The sequence below is a fragment of the Bos taurus genome, chromosome 6 (assembly GCF_002263795.3).
Source record: "Bos taurus isolate L1 Dominette 01449 registration number 42190680 breed Hereford chromosome 6, ARS-UCD2.0, whole genome shotgun sequence".
In the NCBI taxonomy this organism is placed as follows: Eukaryota; Metazoa; Chordata; class Mammalia; order Artiodactyla; family Bovidae; genus Bos; species Bos taurus.
Window position 1 is genome coordinate 78,166,892 of NC_037333.1, and position 14,742 is coordinate 78,181,633.

At 35.3% G+C, this 14,742-nt stretch overlaps 1 long non-coding RNA gene across 1 annotated transcript in view; it reads left to right on the top strand.

Moving 5' to 3' along the window:
• The first annotated feature begins 308 nt into the window (after nucleotides 1-308).
• Nucleotides 309-14,742, top strand: part of LOC112447161 (uncharacterized) — a 71,327-nt gene continuing 56,893 nt past the window's right edge. Inside the window, exons 1-2 of the long non-coding RNA XR_003035271.2 lie at nucleotides 309-388; nucleotides 13,213-13,295. This is a non-coding gene — a long non-coding RNA (uncharacterized lncRNA). The remainder of the gene's footprint in view (nucleotides 389-13,212; nucleotides 13,296-14,742) is intronic.

Genomic DNA, 14,742 nt, shown 5'->3' on the forward strand with positions numbered 1-14,742 from the left:
ATTTCGGTCTTAACTACCTCCTGAAAAAGTATAAGGAATACCTAAGATTCTCTAAATCATACTCTGAGAAACTGCTGCTTTAGAGCAGGAAAACAGAAAAAAATGATTCAGCCATCTAGCTGAATCATCTTTTTATTCTGAAAACTAGTGTTGAAGTCTTTGAGAATAATTGGGACATAATAAGGCTAAAAGGTATGTGATTTGGATTTGTTATCCTGTCCAATAAGGAAATCAATTGTCTGTATTCCTGGAATTGGAAATGTCAACAGGAAATTAACCTGCTTCCTGAAGAGTCCAAACTCTTTCTAGAACATTTTCTTCATGAATCTTCTGCAGTAGGAATTGCTGTAAAAATAAATACAGCCTCTGTTAACCTGTACAAAAGAAGGTAAATGGCTGCTTTTTCCTTTGTGAGTTTTCTGTACTTTTTATGATTTCTTATTTTGCAAATCTAAATGCAAATTTCTTAGCCAGCATTCATATGAAAGATGTTAAGATGCTGAATGAGCAATGATTAAAATTGAGCAACAATGTTGTTTTACTATATGAGAATAACAACCATAGATGCCAGAATACTCAACAAGTCTGGTTTATGACAGATTATGGCATAACTATTAGAGCATTCTATTACATTCTCAAAGGTGTCTCAGAACGTATAATTTTTATTTGTTTATTTTTATTTTTACTGATTTTGATTGGCATATAGTTGTTCTTCCCTGATAGCTTAGTTGGTAAATATACCTGCAATTCAGGAGACCCCAGTTTGATTCCTGGGTTGGGAAGATCTACTGGAGAAAGGGATAGGCTACCCTCTCCAGTATTCTTGGGCTTCCCTTGTGGCTCAGCTGGTAAAGAATCTGCCTGAAAGGTGAGAGACCTGGGTCTCAGAGTGCATGATTTTGATTTTTTGTTTGTTTTTATTTTTACTGATTTTTATTGGCTTTACAGTGTTGCATTAGTTTCTACTGTACAATAAAATTAAACTGTAGAGTGAATCAGTCATGCATATACATAGATCGCCTCTTTTTTTGAATTTCCTTCCCAATTACTTCACCACAGAGCACAAAGTTCCAGAGCTATATAGCAAGTTCTCATTAGTTATCTATTTTATATATAATATCAATAGTGTATATATGTCAATCCCAATCTCCCAATTCATCCACCCCATCCCCTATTTCCCCCAACTTTGGTGTCCCTACATTTGTTGTTTGCCTCTGTGTCTCTATTTCTGCTTTGTAAATAAGATCGTCTATGCCAATTTTTCAGATTTCACATATGTGCATTAATATGCAGTATGTGTTTTTCTCTTTCTGACTTCACTCTTTATGACAGTCTCTATGTCCATCCACATCTCTACAAATGGCCCAATTTCAATCCTTTTTTTAAGCTAAGTACTATTTCATTGTATATATTTGCCATGTCTTCATTATCAATTCCTCTCTCTGTTGATGAACATTTAGGCTGTTTCCATGTCCTATCTATTGTAAATAGTGCTGCAGTGAACACTGGGGTGCACATGTCTATTCAAATTATAATTTTCTTGGGGTATATGCCCACTAGTGGGATTGCTGGGTCATTTGGTAGTTCTATTATGGTTTTTTTAAAGGGATTTCATTATTGTTATCCATAGTGGCTGTATCAATTTACATTCCTACTAACAGTGTAAGAAAGTTCCTTTTTGTCCACATTCTCTCCAGCATATAATGTTTGTAGATTTTTTAATCATGGCCATTCTGACCAATGTGAGGTGATGCCTCATTGTAGTTTTCATTTGCATTTCCAGAGTGCATGATTAATTATATGGTCACCTTATCTATAAAAGGTCCCTGAAACTATTTCACATATGCCCAAGACTTTAGCCTTTTCTTTCTGTTACCTTCTGTAGGAAGTTAATTTCAGTAGAATATAAGCTAGGCCAATTGTGATAATCACAGATAATATCAGAAACATAATTTCTAAAATAAATGGCACATAAACATTTCTTTTAATGGTGAGTAGTTCTCTTAGTAAATTAAGCCTGAAATAATTTTCAGTAGACAGAACCTGAAAAATCAATCAGAAATTTTAGAGAAGAGGGAGCGATAAAATGAGCATAGTTCTTAAATCATCAAAACACAGCAGAACACATTGGTCAGCAATTATTAAAATAATGCTTTGAGACAAACCACCCCATTATGCAGTGGCTTACAAAAGCAAATACTTATTTCTCTTGCTCAGAGTTTTGCGAATCAGCAGAATTAAATTTCCTTTAATCTGCAGATCTATCAGACTTGTTTACAAGGTAAAGTTTGGATCAGATAGTTCCACATCTTTCTCACTCTTTTTTGACCTAGAGGATACCTGGGCCATGTTCTTATGAGTTATAGCAAGAGACCAAGAACCAAGTCAAGCAAGTGCAGTTTAGTCTTTCAACAAATGTCCTAAACTTCACTGGCCAAGCATGTCCTATGGGAAAGTCTTACCACACTGGGGCAGGAAAATTATACACCATCCACAGTGAGATGGCACTGAAAAATTACACAGCAAAGTCTGTGCATATATACTTTACTAAAGAAAAGCGAATAATCTAGAATTCCTCCTTTAACCCAAAATAATTGAGGAGAATTGAGGAGTGTAATTATTTAGCTGTCTCATAAGAATGAAAGGTTTGCAAACCTGAAAAGGACATGGCACCAAGGGCTGAGGAAAAGCATCCCAAGTCCCTAGTTCTGGGTTGAATTGTGTTTCTCTAAAAGGTTTATTGAAGTCTTAGTCCCTGAAACCTGGGAATGTGATCTTATTTGGAAATAGCATCTTTGCAGATGTAGTTAAGCTAAGGTCATTAGGGTGGGTCCTAATCTATTATGACTGGTGTCCCTACAAGAAGTAGAAAATGCCAAATGGAGACAAAGTGGAGGTAAGGCCACATGATGACAGAGGTAGAAACTGAAGTACTGCTGGGGCAAGGCAAGAAATAAAAAGATTTTTGCAAAGCACCAGAATCTAGAATAGGCAAGACAGGATTCTCTGCTATAGGTTTCGGAGGGAGCCTGGCCTTAACAACACCTTGATTTTGAGCTTTGATCCTCCAGAAGTGTGAGATAATACATTTCTATTGTTTCAAACCACACCATTTGTGGTAGTATGTTATGGCTTTCCTAGGAAAATAATATATTCTATAAAACCCAGACACCCTGACATGGTCTGATGAGGAGATAAATATACTGTATAGGCCTGGAGTTAGTGTCCAGGTGCTATTCAGGTAAAATAAAGAAACTACAATTCTGGACCCCAAAGAACTGGGAATGAGTCAAAGATAAACAATGAGTTAAGATGCCTGGCATGGAAATGCTTCTACTTGAAATGGTAGGGCTGCCTTAAACCAGAAATGTATCCTTGAGCTTGAAGCAACAGGATATAATTGCTGACCAAGGTGCCTAAAATTTGCGGCAGAGTAGCAAAAGTGATGAATAGCATTGGTGTCTGTGATATAGCAACCTTTCACCAAATTCCAGTGGAATTTAATGACAGTAATTGTTAAAAACGTTACCAGACGCAGAAATGAAAACTTTCCAAGTCCTGTCTTCCCCTTTCACCTCACCAGTTGCCAAGTGGCAAAAGTTACTGTGGACAGCTGGCATTTCTTCAGACAGATCTTTTCAGACAGTTGGTTTTATGACAAATCCTTTCTCTACCCACTCTTGCTTATATTTATTCTGATAATGGATACAGGGGATACCTTTTTACATTTATATTTTTCTTACTGATTTTCTTTAAGACTTATTAGGAATCTGATCTTTAATTTTTTGATTTATAGTTAATTCTATAACTTTATGCAACTCTGTGAATGGTAGGCCAAATGATAATATTACTTACTATTTTTTCTCCTCAGATAATGTGATTCATAAATTTGTTTTTCCAGGAGACCTATTTAAGAAATGATATCCTAAATCAAGGCAGGAAACAGTGAGAAAAATGTAGCAAGAAGAATAATATAGTATTCTAATGATGTCACTTTGGTTCAATATTCAAAGATACATTTAGATCTCCAAACAAGAACTCATGATGTTTCATATGGAATGTTCACATTTAAGTAGAATATAAATTAATTTTAAATAAGAATAATTTAAATTATTTTAATTGAAAACTTTTTTCTGTTAGTCCTACTGTCAGCATTTGTTGTTGTTCAGTTGGTAAGTCACATGTCTAACACTTTGCAACCCCATGGACTGCAGCATGCCACACTTCCCTGTCCTTCACTATCTTCCAGGGTTTGCACAAACTCATATCCACTGAGTCAATGATACAATCCAACCATCTCATCCTGTCACGCCTTTCTCTTCCTGCCCTCAATCATTCTTAGCATGAGGGTCTTTTCCAGTGAGTCAGCTCTTTGCATCATGTGGCCAAAATATTGGAGCTTCAGATTCAGCATCAGTCCTTCCATTGAATAATCAGGGTTGATTTCATTTAGGATTGACTGGTTGGATCTCCTTTCAGTCCGAGGGACTCTCAAGAGTCTTCTCCAACACCACAGTTCAAAAGCATCAATCCTTTGGTGCTCAGCTTTCTTTATGGTCCAACACTCAAATCTGTACATGACTACTGGAAAAACATAGCTTTGACTATACAGAACACTGTTGATAATGTGATGTCTCTGCTTTTGAATATGCTCTGGATTTGTCATAGCTTTCTTCCAAGGAGCAAGTGTCTTTTAATTTCATGGTTACAGTCACTGTCTATAGTGATTTTGGAGCCCAAGAAAATAACGTCTGTCACTGCTTTCCCATCTATTTGCCATTAAGTGATGGGACTGGATGTTATGACCTTAGTTTTTTAAATGTTGAATTTCAAGTCAGCTTTTTCACTCTTCTCTTTCACTTTCTTCAAGAGGCTCTTTAGTTCATCTTTGCTTTCTGCCATTGATGTGGTTTCATCTGCATATCTGAGGTTACTAATGTTTTGTCCAGCAATCTTAATACTAGCTTGTGATTCATCCAGCCTGGAGATTCACGTGATATACTCTGCATAGAAGTTAAATAATCAAGGTGACAATATACAGCCTTGATGTACTCCTAGTCAATGAACCAGTAGTAGATGCTTTTCTAGAATTCCCTTTCTTTCTCTATGATCCAATGGATGTTGCTGGCAATTTGACCTCTGGTTCTTCTACCCTTTCTAAATTCTACTTCTACATCTGGAAGTTCTCTGTTCACATACTACTGATTCCAAGCTTGAAGGATTTTGAGCACTACCTTGCTAGCATGGGAAATGTGCACAATTGTATTGTAATTTGAACATTCTTTGGAATTGCCCTTCTTTTGGACTGGAATGAAAACTGACCTTTTCAATCCTGTGGACACTGCTGAGTTTTCCAAATTTGCTAACATGTTGAAGTGTAGCACTTTTGTGGAATTGTTGTATCTCTTTTAGGATTTGAAATATCTCAGCTTAAATTCCATCACCTCCTCTAGCTTTGTTCACAGTAATGCTTCCTAAGGCCCACTTGACTTCACATTCTAGGATGTCTGGCTTTAGGTTAGTGACCACACCATCATGGTTATCATGGTCATTAAAACATTTTTTGTACAGTTCTTCTGTGTATACTTGTCACTTCTTAATCTCTTCTGCTTCTGTTAGATCGTTACTGTTTCTATCCTTTATTGTGCCCATTCTTGCATGAAATGTTCACTTTGATATCTCTAATTTTCTTGAAGAGATCTAGTCTTTCCCATTCTATTGTTTCTCTGTATTTCTTTGAACTGTTCACTCAGAAGACCTCCTTATCTCTCTGTTATTCTCTGGAACTCTGGATTCAGATGGGTATATATTTCCGTCTCCCTTGCCTTTCACTTCTCTTTTTTTCTCATCAATTTGTAAAACCTCCTCAGACAACCACTTTGCTTTCTTGTATTTATCTTTCTTTGGGATGGTTTTGGTGACCACCTCCTGTACAATGTTGAGAATCTCTGTCCATAGTACTTTAGACCCTCTGTCTACCAAATCTAATCTCTTGAATCTATTCATCACCTCCATTGTATAATCATAAGGGATTTGATTTAAGTCATTCTCGAATAGTCTAGTTATTTTCCATACTTCCTTCAAATTTAAACCTGAAATTTGCAATAAGGAGCTCGTGGTTTGAGCCACAGACACCTACAAGTCTTGTTTTTGCTGACTCTGTAGAGCTTCTCCATCTTCAGCTGCAAAGAATATAATCAATCTGATTTTTGTATTGACCAACTGGTGATGTCCATGTATTGTCTCTTGTGTTGTTGGAAAAGGATGTTTGCTATGAACAGGGTGTTCTTTATCAACATAGACTAACAATATTCATAACTGGACTGTGAAAGTTCAAGGAAAGGAGAGTGTCAAACATATGATGCTTAAAAATGGCAAATTATTATTATTAATTTTTTTTGCTTAAAAATCAGATATCAGTCAGAAATGACTTAAACACACTTCTCACCTGTAGAGACTTCTTTTCCCTTAAATTCAATGCATGTATCTTTTAATTTGGGGGAAAAATGACCTATGGTTGACAAAAGACTTCCTTTGCATTAGCTCATTTGATCCTTGTTTAAAACTCAGGTAGAAAGATAATAGAATTCCTAATTTCAAATGAAAATTGAGGTTCAGAGTCTAGGACACATTGGAATCACATCAGTAGATAGTGATAGGACTGAGTTTAGAATTCATGTCTTATTTGTTAACTTTATATCCACCTATTCAGTGGAGATATTTAATAAGGAGAACTACTATGTTTCTACTTCCCTAGCAAGGACTTCTACTTTTGATTGAGATGAATATTTTGTTTACGAGTGTGGATTTTTATATATGGAACTTTTAGAAAGGCAAGATACTGATTTTCATTGAAAATATCTCTAGTTAGAGAGCAAGAGTGTTAAAGGAGAGACAGGAATGATAGCCCAAAGAAGATACATGAGATGACTCCTTAAATCCTTCTGGGGAAAAGAGAAATACTTCCACAACAGGAACCAATAGCCATTCCTACTTCATTACTACCCAATTGAAGGAATATACATCCTGAGCAACACTCTTCCAAGTGGAACAGCATCACAGAGTCTTTCATCTCTATAATCCACATATACCCCTAAGAAATAGTGAAAAAAAATCTAGGTTTTCCTCTTTGCATTTATTTATTCTTTTGGATCTTGACCCTATAACTTTCACTGTTTCCTAAACTTTCTAAAGCTTTCAAGAAGACAATTTTTCTTTTGTTTATATTTTGTGACTCCATAGGAGGGTTGGTACTAATAACCCAGTCTGTGTTACTAAAGCAGAAGTCTTTTTTATTATTTTAAATTTTTATCAATGACTTACTAAAAAGTCAAAATAAGGATTTTTTGAGTGCAAATCATACTAAATAACAGCATTTCACTGATATTAACATTCTTTTGAAGTTCCTACTTTTGTAGAGTAATGCATTGTCATTTTTTCTTATAGAAACAGTGCAGTTTGGTGACAGATTGAGTGTATTTGTGGGGCTTTAGGTAGAGGTGATAAAAATGTGGTCTGTGACAGTGGACTTTAATATATAACATTAGGTGACTATATTGTTTCCTATTTAAAAAATAGTCTCTCGTTTATGAACATTGAAGTTTTTTCTCTCCTAACACTCATAAAGAAGTCCTCAAATGTATTATATGGAAGTAGTCATTTCATTATTTATACCACAGCACTTTGTTTTTAATAGCCTTTTATTTATTTTAAAACATTTATCTCACTGTATTATAATTAGACTAAAAATATCTTTCTAAAGACAAGCAAATAGCTTTAAATAGCTTTATGTCCACATTTTTTAGCAGAGCCCTACCCTACATTTTTTAAATGGATAAATGAAGGATGAATGAACACATACAAAAAGATTATGATTATGATGGTATGCAGTTGTTCTAATCTCATAGAGAGGCTTTTAAAATCAAAACTTACATTTTTGTTTTGAATGTCTGTTTCTTCTTTAGTTTATGAAAAATTACTTTCATATTTTCTTTCTAGACCTATAAATACTAAACATTTCTTTTCAACAGTTTTTGAGAGAAACTTTGTTCTCAACTATATACCATACAAATATTAGAAGCTTTTTTTTCTGCCCTCTGTTAGCATAATTTAAAATTTGCAATTCTTTTTTTTTATAAGAAAGCTTATGAATAAAACAAAAAAAATCACATAAGAAACATGACAAATCTAGCAACAACATACTACAAATACTCTAGGTAATATATACTTTGTGTTGTTATTTAAAAAAAGCATAGGTTTTGAAATCACACAGATGCTGGTTTGTATTTTAGTTTTGTGAATTCCATTGAGAACATTGTCCAGATATATAGATCTACCATTTTTTATGTGCAGAAAGAGATTGGTATTAGTGCCAATCACTTTGGTTGTTGTCAGGGGTAAAATCAATATATAGATAACATTCTTAGTAGAGCTTCTGGCATAATGCAAACCCTAATAGATGATGGTATTTTAAATTTTAGCTTGCTTAATTCCCAGGATTATTTCTTCCATAATAAGTTCCCAACTTGGGTTTAAAAATGTACCACATCTGTGAGAGGCCCAGTTGGTTTAAAGCAGTACTGTTGTGCTGTCTTCGTTGTGTTCTCAGTTTACATTGATAGTAGCCAAGATCATACGAGCTTTCATGACATTCATCAATCTGCTATCAGTATTTTACTATGGTTAGAAAGTATTTATGGATCAAATTATATCAGTTCCTTATTGATCCAAGTTTGACAAAAGTGCTTCAAAGTTTGCAGTTTAAAAACTACCATGAGATTAGGCTGAGTGAAAAATGGTCTTTGAAAGTATAAGATTCAAATGCAATGTATAAAAATGAAGTCCTCCTTTCATCTATATTTTAGCAATTTTTTCAGATATTACTATTCTTCAAGTTCTGTGATAAACGCCAGTCTGGCAAACATGAGGATGCTTCCCTTGCATTCAAGGAAACACATTTTCATTTAAAGCATATTTTTATGAACACATTGATAAGCTTTTAGAAAAAAACTGCATCCAGATGTTGTTGCTATAGTAAATATGAAAGTATCTTTCTGTATTAAATAGATGGCTTTTCTATTCTAAACTAGTAGTTGTTTGAAAAATCATTTGATCTTTTTCTTAACTAGTGCCAGAAAGTTAAGCTTGATATCAACTATGGAAAAAGAAAATTGCTGCATTTGGAAGGTAGCAAGCAATCTTAAATGCACAATGCAATCAAAACTACCTACTAGGTCAATTTGCTAAGTTAAGTGTTGTATATTACAGCTGATGCACTCTGGCAGGACTCTTCAAGGAGCATAACTATTCAAAATCATACTTTTGATAGAGAAATTCAAAGTAGACAACTGACAACATCTGTTCTAAAAACATTCATGGCTAAAATCTTATCCTCCATGCTCTGTGGTGCAGAACTCTGGAAATCAATTATGTATGTGGGTGTTTGGAGAAAGCTAAGTATTTTCTCATCTTTAGGGAAAAAAAAAAAAAAATTACCCCTCCAGGAGGCATTCTTTTATAGGTAGGGTGGTTCCTCTCTTGAGCAAGAATATAAGCTATATTTAACAAGTTGCTTAAAATATGTTTGCCTTGACCTAGTATGCCACCTGATATGAAGAGCTGACTCATTGGAAAAGACCCTGATGCTGGGAAAGATTGAGGGCAGGAGGAGAAGGGGAAGACAGAGGATGAAATAGATGAATGGCATCACCAACTCAGTGGAATGAGATTGAGTAAACTCTGCAAAATGGTGAAGGACAAAGTCTGGCGTGCTGCAGCCCATGGGGTTGCAAAGAGTTGGACATGACTGAGCGACTGAGTAACAAAGTGTGCGTGTTATGTAGTTCTGTTTACAATTGGGTGCAAATAACATGTGCATTGTAGAAGTTTGCAAGATAGTTTAATTTGAAGTACCATTCATCTTCTCTCAAAACATGACTAACATTGTAACTGATATTCATAAGAGGTATGTATGACATTGAAATATGGTTGTGAGACAGTTTGTTAAAAAAATAAATTGCTAAAATTTTTCTGGAAAGCACTTTGCTAGGAACAGCATTCTAGCTCTGGTGTCAAGATTTTGTCACTACACTCTGCCATCCGTTTGCAAAAGAAAATGACTTTATACAGATATTTTTTGGTTGCACAGTCCCTGAAATTTTTAGGACCTTCCCAAAATTTCAATGGCCTACACTATAAATATCTTAAAAAATTTTAAAATCACAAACATTTTTACCCAGAAATTCTAGGATGTTAATATCCAAAAAGCTCTACCATTTGTATACATGTATAGGTATATTTGTTTACAAATTCACATTCTCACACACATATGTATAAGAATATTTACTGCAAATTGTTCATCAAAGCAAAAATGAGAAAATGAGAAAAATGTGTTTCATATGATATCTATTGAGTAATTGTATAAACATGTGTGTGTAAACATGTATAATATACCTATATGTTCGTGAGTGTCTTTATAAGTAACACCTATAAGAATGTCAAGAGCAAATTTTAAAGTACTGAATCTCTTTATCTATATATAGATTGATTTTGCTAATACCTCTATATAAATATGTGCTTCCCAGGTGGCTCTGGTGGTAAAGAACCTGCAGGAGATGTAAAGAGACATGGGTTTGGTCTCTGGGTTGGGAAGATCTCCTGGAGGAGGTCATGGCAACCCACTGAACTATTCTTGCCTGGAGAATCCCTTGGACAGAGGAGGCTGGTGGGCTACTAGTAGTTCATAGGGTCACAAAGAGTTGGACACAAATAAAGTAACGTAGCATGTTCACACACACACACACACATTTACAAATATAGTACGTATGTATATAATAGAGATTATATAAAGAAATTGTACTTTATGCATGTGTTACCAATATCTTCATTTAAATCTCATCTCTTGGATATACTTCTGCCTATTACATATTATTTTTTTAAACTACATGTATAATATAATTTGACATATATGGATCTGGTGCTGATGACTGTTTCTTAGTAGTATTGTTTTCCTTGCATTTTAATGTATCTCATATATTTTCCTTGAGAACTGGACATCATTTGTTAGAAAGAAGTATTGTAAATAGATATTGCATCTGGCAATATTTTCCTTTTGCTACATTTCTAGTTCAGAGTATGTGATCATCTAATTTGGAATTAGGTTTGAGGTTTTTTTTTGCTTTTCTAATTATCCTCTCTCATTACAACACTGGCTTCAGCTACCTCTGGTGGTACCTTGTGTTCAGTGTTGGAGATGGTTTGCTTGGAGAATATTTTGTTTCCTGATGATTGCTCTCCTTTCTGCTCTAAGTTTTCTCATTGTACTAGGCTTCAGATAGTCTCTGTCTTTCACAAATTATATTCTATACATTATAAAAGAGGGAGAGACTTTCTCTACTGTTCTCATGAAGCCTCTGTGTCAGATAATCTCTGTATTTTACAGACATAGGTGTGTAGCGTACTGATTCTGATTCTGGGCATACTTCTGAACCTAGCATGTATTTCTTCTTTTCCTCTAAATTTTGGGTCTTTTTCCTCTTCCCCTCACTGGTGCAGTGAAATTTTATTTACGCACTATGGTAGCGGTGTTCATTGCCCTTCCTTCCGTATGACACCACCTTATGTATGAAAGCGAATAGGAACTAAAGGGCCTCTTGATGAAGGTGAAAGAGGAGAGTGAAAACGTTGGCTTAAAACTCAGCATTCAGAAATCTAAGATCTTGGCATCTGGTCCCATGACTTCATGGCAAATCGATGGGAAAACGATGGAAACAGTAACAGACTTTATTTTCTTGGGCTCCAAAATCACTGTGGATGGTGACTTGCAGCCATGAAATTAGAAGACGCTTTAACAACAAACTATGTGTTAAAGCTTTTATTTTGTAGAGAAGATAGGTGATAAATGCCCAGATCAGTTGCCCAGATCAGTTTCCTATTGTTTTTGTGAGTCCACTGTCATATTGTAAATGTCACACTTTCTGTACATGCTTCTTGTTCACATTTTTACTAATAATTATTGAACAAGAAGAAAAACCAACAATCTGATAATATTTATGATGGAAAAAGCAGACATGTTAATCACTGGCGTGTGCTCTACTGCCAATGAAGTAATTCATGCCCTGTCATTTCTACAAATCCACCTTATAATTGCTAAATTATTTTGGGACTTCCTTTTTAATAAGAATGCCACAGCATGAACTGAGGCATGATTGTCTCTTGAAATTATATATTAACTGTGATTATTATTATTATTAGTCATTATGACCTCATTATACAACTGCAGGGCCTAGTAGATCCTGTTATAGATGTGGTATAATGATAATAATATTGTTTTTAACATGGTACTGTAAGAGTCACCTCATGTCTATAGCACTGACTAAATGTTAAGTGGCAGTTTTAGACTTACAATATTTATTATGTTTCTACGAACTTAACTTTTTACTTGACGGAAAAGAGTCACTAAGTCTTACTCAGATAATCCTCTCTTTTTCATATCTTAAATGTGAAAATGGATTTCATCTAATTCCCATGCATCTGATAAAGATCTATATCCAAAGTTACTGAAGACACTGGTAAATTATTGTATTATTTCTATCACATCTTGAAGAAAATAATAAAAAAACAAAACAATGATTTGTAATACTGCAAATTTTGAAGTTGAGAAACATTTGTCAGCAGCATAAAATATGAACTGAAGTATTATCCCTTTTTTAGGGACTAAGTATGATCAGAGGCCAGTTTAATGATGAGATGAGATGGTGCTAGGACCAAAAGATAGAACTGAATCGAAATGGAAACTAATGGCATATTGTTTCCTTCTATGGAAAATAATCAACATCCTTTGTCTTTATTTCACATTGTCTCTTCCCATTTATAGGTATTCTCCTTTCAAGGCCTGATGGACCTCTGATCTTACTCTTCTGTTTTACTATATTGGTATTCACTTAAAATGTTTTTCTCTAAATTCTATTTTCTCTCTTTTCATCACTTAACATGTCATCTTTCTTCCCATAATTCTAAGACAATAATTAATATTATAATATTATAAGTAGAAATTAGAATTGTTTGATCTAATAATTTATTAATAAATTGGAGAATTCTAAATTCTTTTAAATATGATTCCTTTCTTCGCTCATAAATATAATGGTTTCTTATTTGTATTATGTCATTGAAGATACTGCAAATATAATGAGAAAAGTCCTCTTCTTTCTACAGCTTGTCTTGAACCAGTGAAAAATGGCTTCTAGAATGGTACCTTTTAGAACTCTATGATCAGTCTCTGCAATTTCAACCTAAAGGTAGGGTCTATTTGTTGTGTTGTTCACTTGCCAAGTTGTGTCGAATTCTTTGTGACCCCATGGACTGCAGCATGCCAGGTTTCCCTGTCCTTCACTGTCTCTCAGAGTTTGCTCAAGTCTATGTCCATTGAGTTGGTAATGTTATCTAACCATCTCATCCTTGGTCACCTCCTTCTCCCCCTGCCCCTAATCTTTCCCAGCATCAGGGTCTTGCTTAAATTTATTCTCCAAGGCTAAGTTACCTTGGTTTGGGGCTATGGGAGTTTGTTTTTGGGAAAATCTCAGTGTAAAGAATCCTCCTGTAGTGCAGGATACCAGGGTTCGATCCCTGGGTTGGAAAGATCCCCTGGAGAAGGGGATGGCTATCCACTCCAGTATTCTCATCTGGGAAATCCCACGGACAGAGAAGCCTGATGGGCTATAATCCATGGGGTCACAAAGAGTCAGACATCTCTTATTGAAAAAAATAAGAACTAATAAAAGTACATTTGAATGTAGAGTTTCTTTTCCTTTATTAATTTGTACTGTAGTTGCTTTTCAATGTTTCATTAGTATCTGCTGTACATCAGAAACTTAAAACATATATCCTCTCTTTCGTAGATTTCCTTCCCATTTAGGTTGTCATAGACTATTGAGTTGGAGAAGGCAATGGCACCCCACTCCAGTACTCTTGCCTGGAAAATCCCATGGACGGAGGAGCCTGGAAGGCTGCAGTCCATGGGGTCACTGAGGGTCAGGCACGACTGAGTGACTTCACTTTCACTTTTCACTGTCATGCGTTGGAGAAGGAAATGACAACCCACTCCAGTGTTCTTGCCTGGAGAATCCCAGGGATGGCGGAGCCTGGTAGGCTGCCATCTATGGGGTCGCACAGAGTCGGACACGACTGAAATGACTTAGCAGCAGCAGCAGCAGACTATTGAGTACAGTTCCCTGTGCTATACAGTAGGTTCTCATTAGTTATCCTTTTCATACATAATAATGTATATATGCCAATCCCACTCTCCCAATTCATTCTGCCCCCTCTTTCCACCTTGATAACTGTAAACTTGTTTTCTAAAATGTAGAGTTTCATTTGACAGCCTCAATGAAAGTGAATGTCTCAGTCATGTCCAACTCTTGGTGACCACATACAGTCCATGGGATTCTCCAGGGCAGAATACTGGAGTAGGTAGCCATCCCCTTCACCAGGGGATCTTCCAAACTAGGGATTGAATCCAGGTCTGCTGCATTGCAGGTGGATTCTTTATCAGCTCTGTCACCAAGACAGCCTCAATAGTTAGACTCTATCCAGTTTATCTATTTTATTCCCTAGTGACACTATCTCTAGCACCATAAATGAAGCTCAGTATTTTTCAAATTCTTTACATATTGAAATTATTTAATACTAGAAAATAATTTTGAGTGTGATTGTATATAAGAAAATTGTTCTTTTATAGCCACTGAA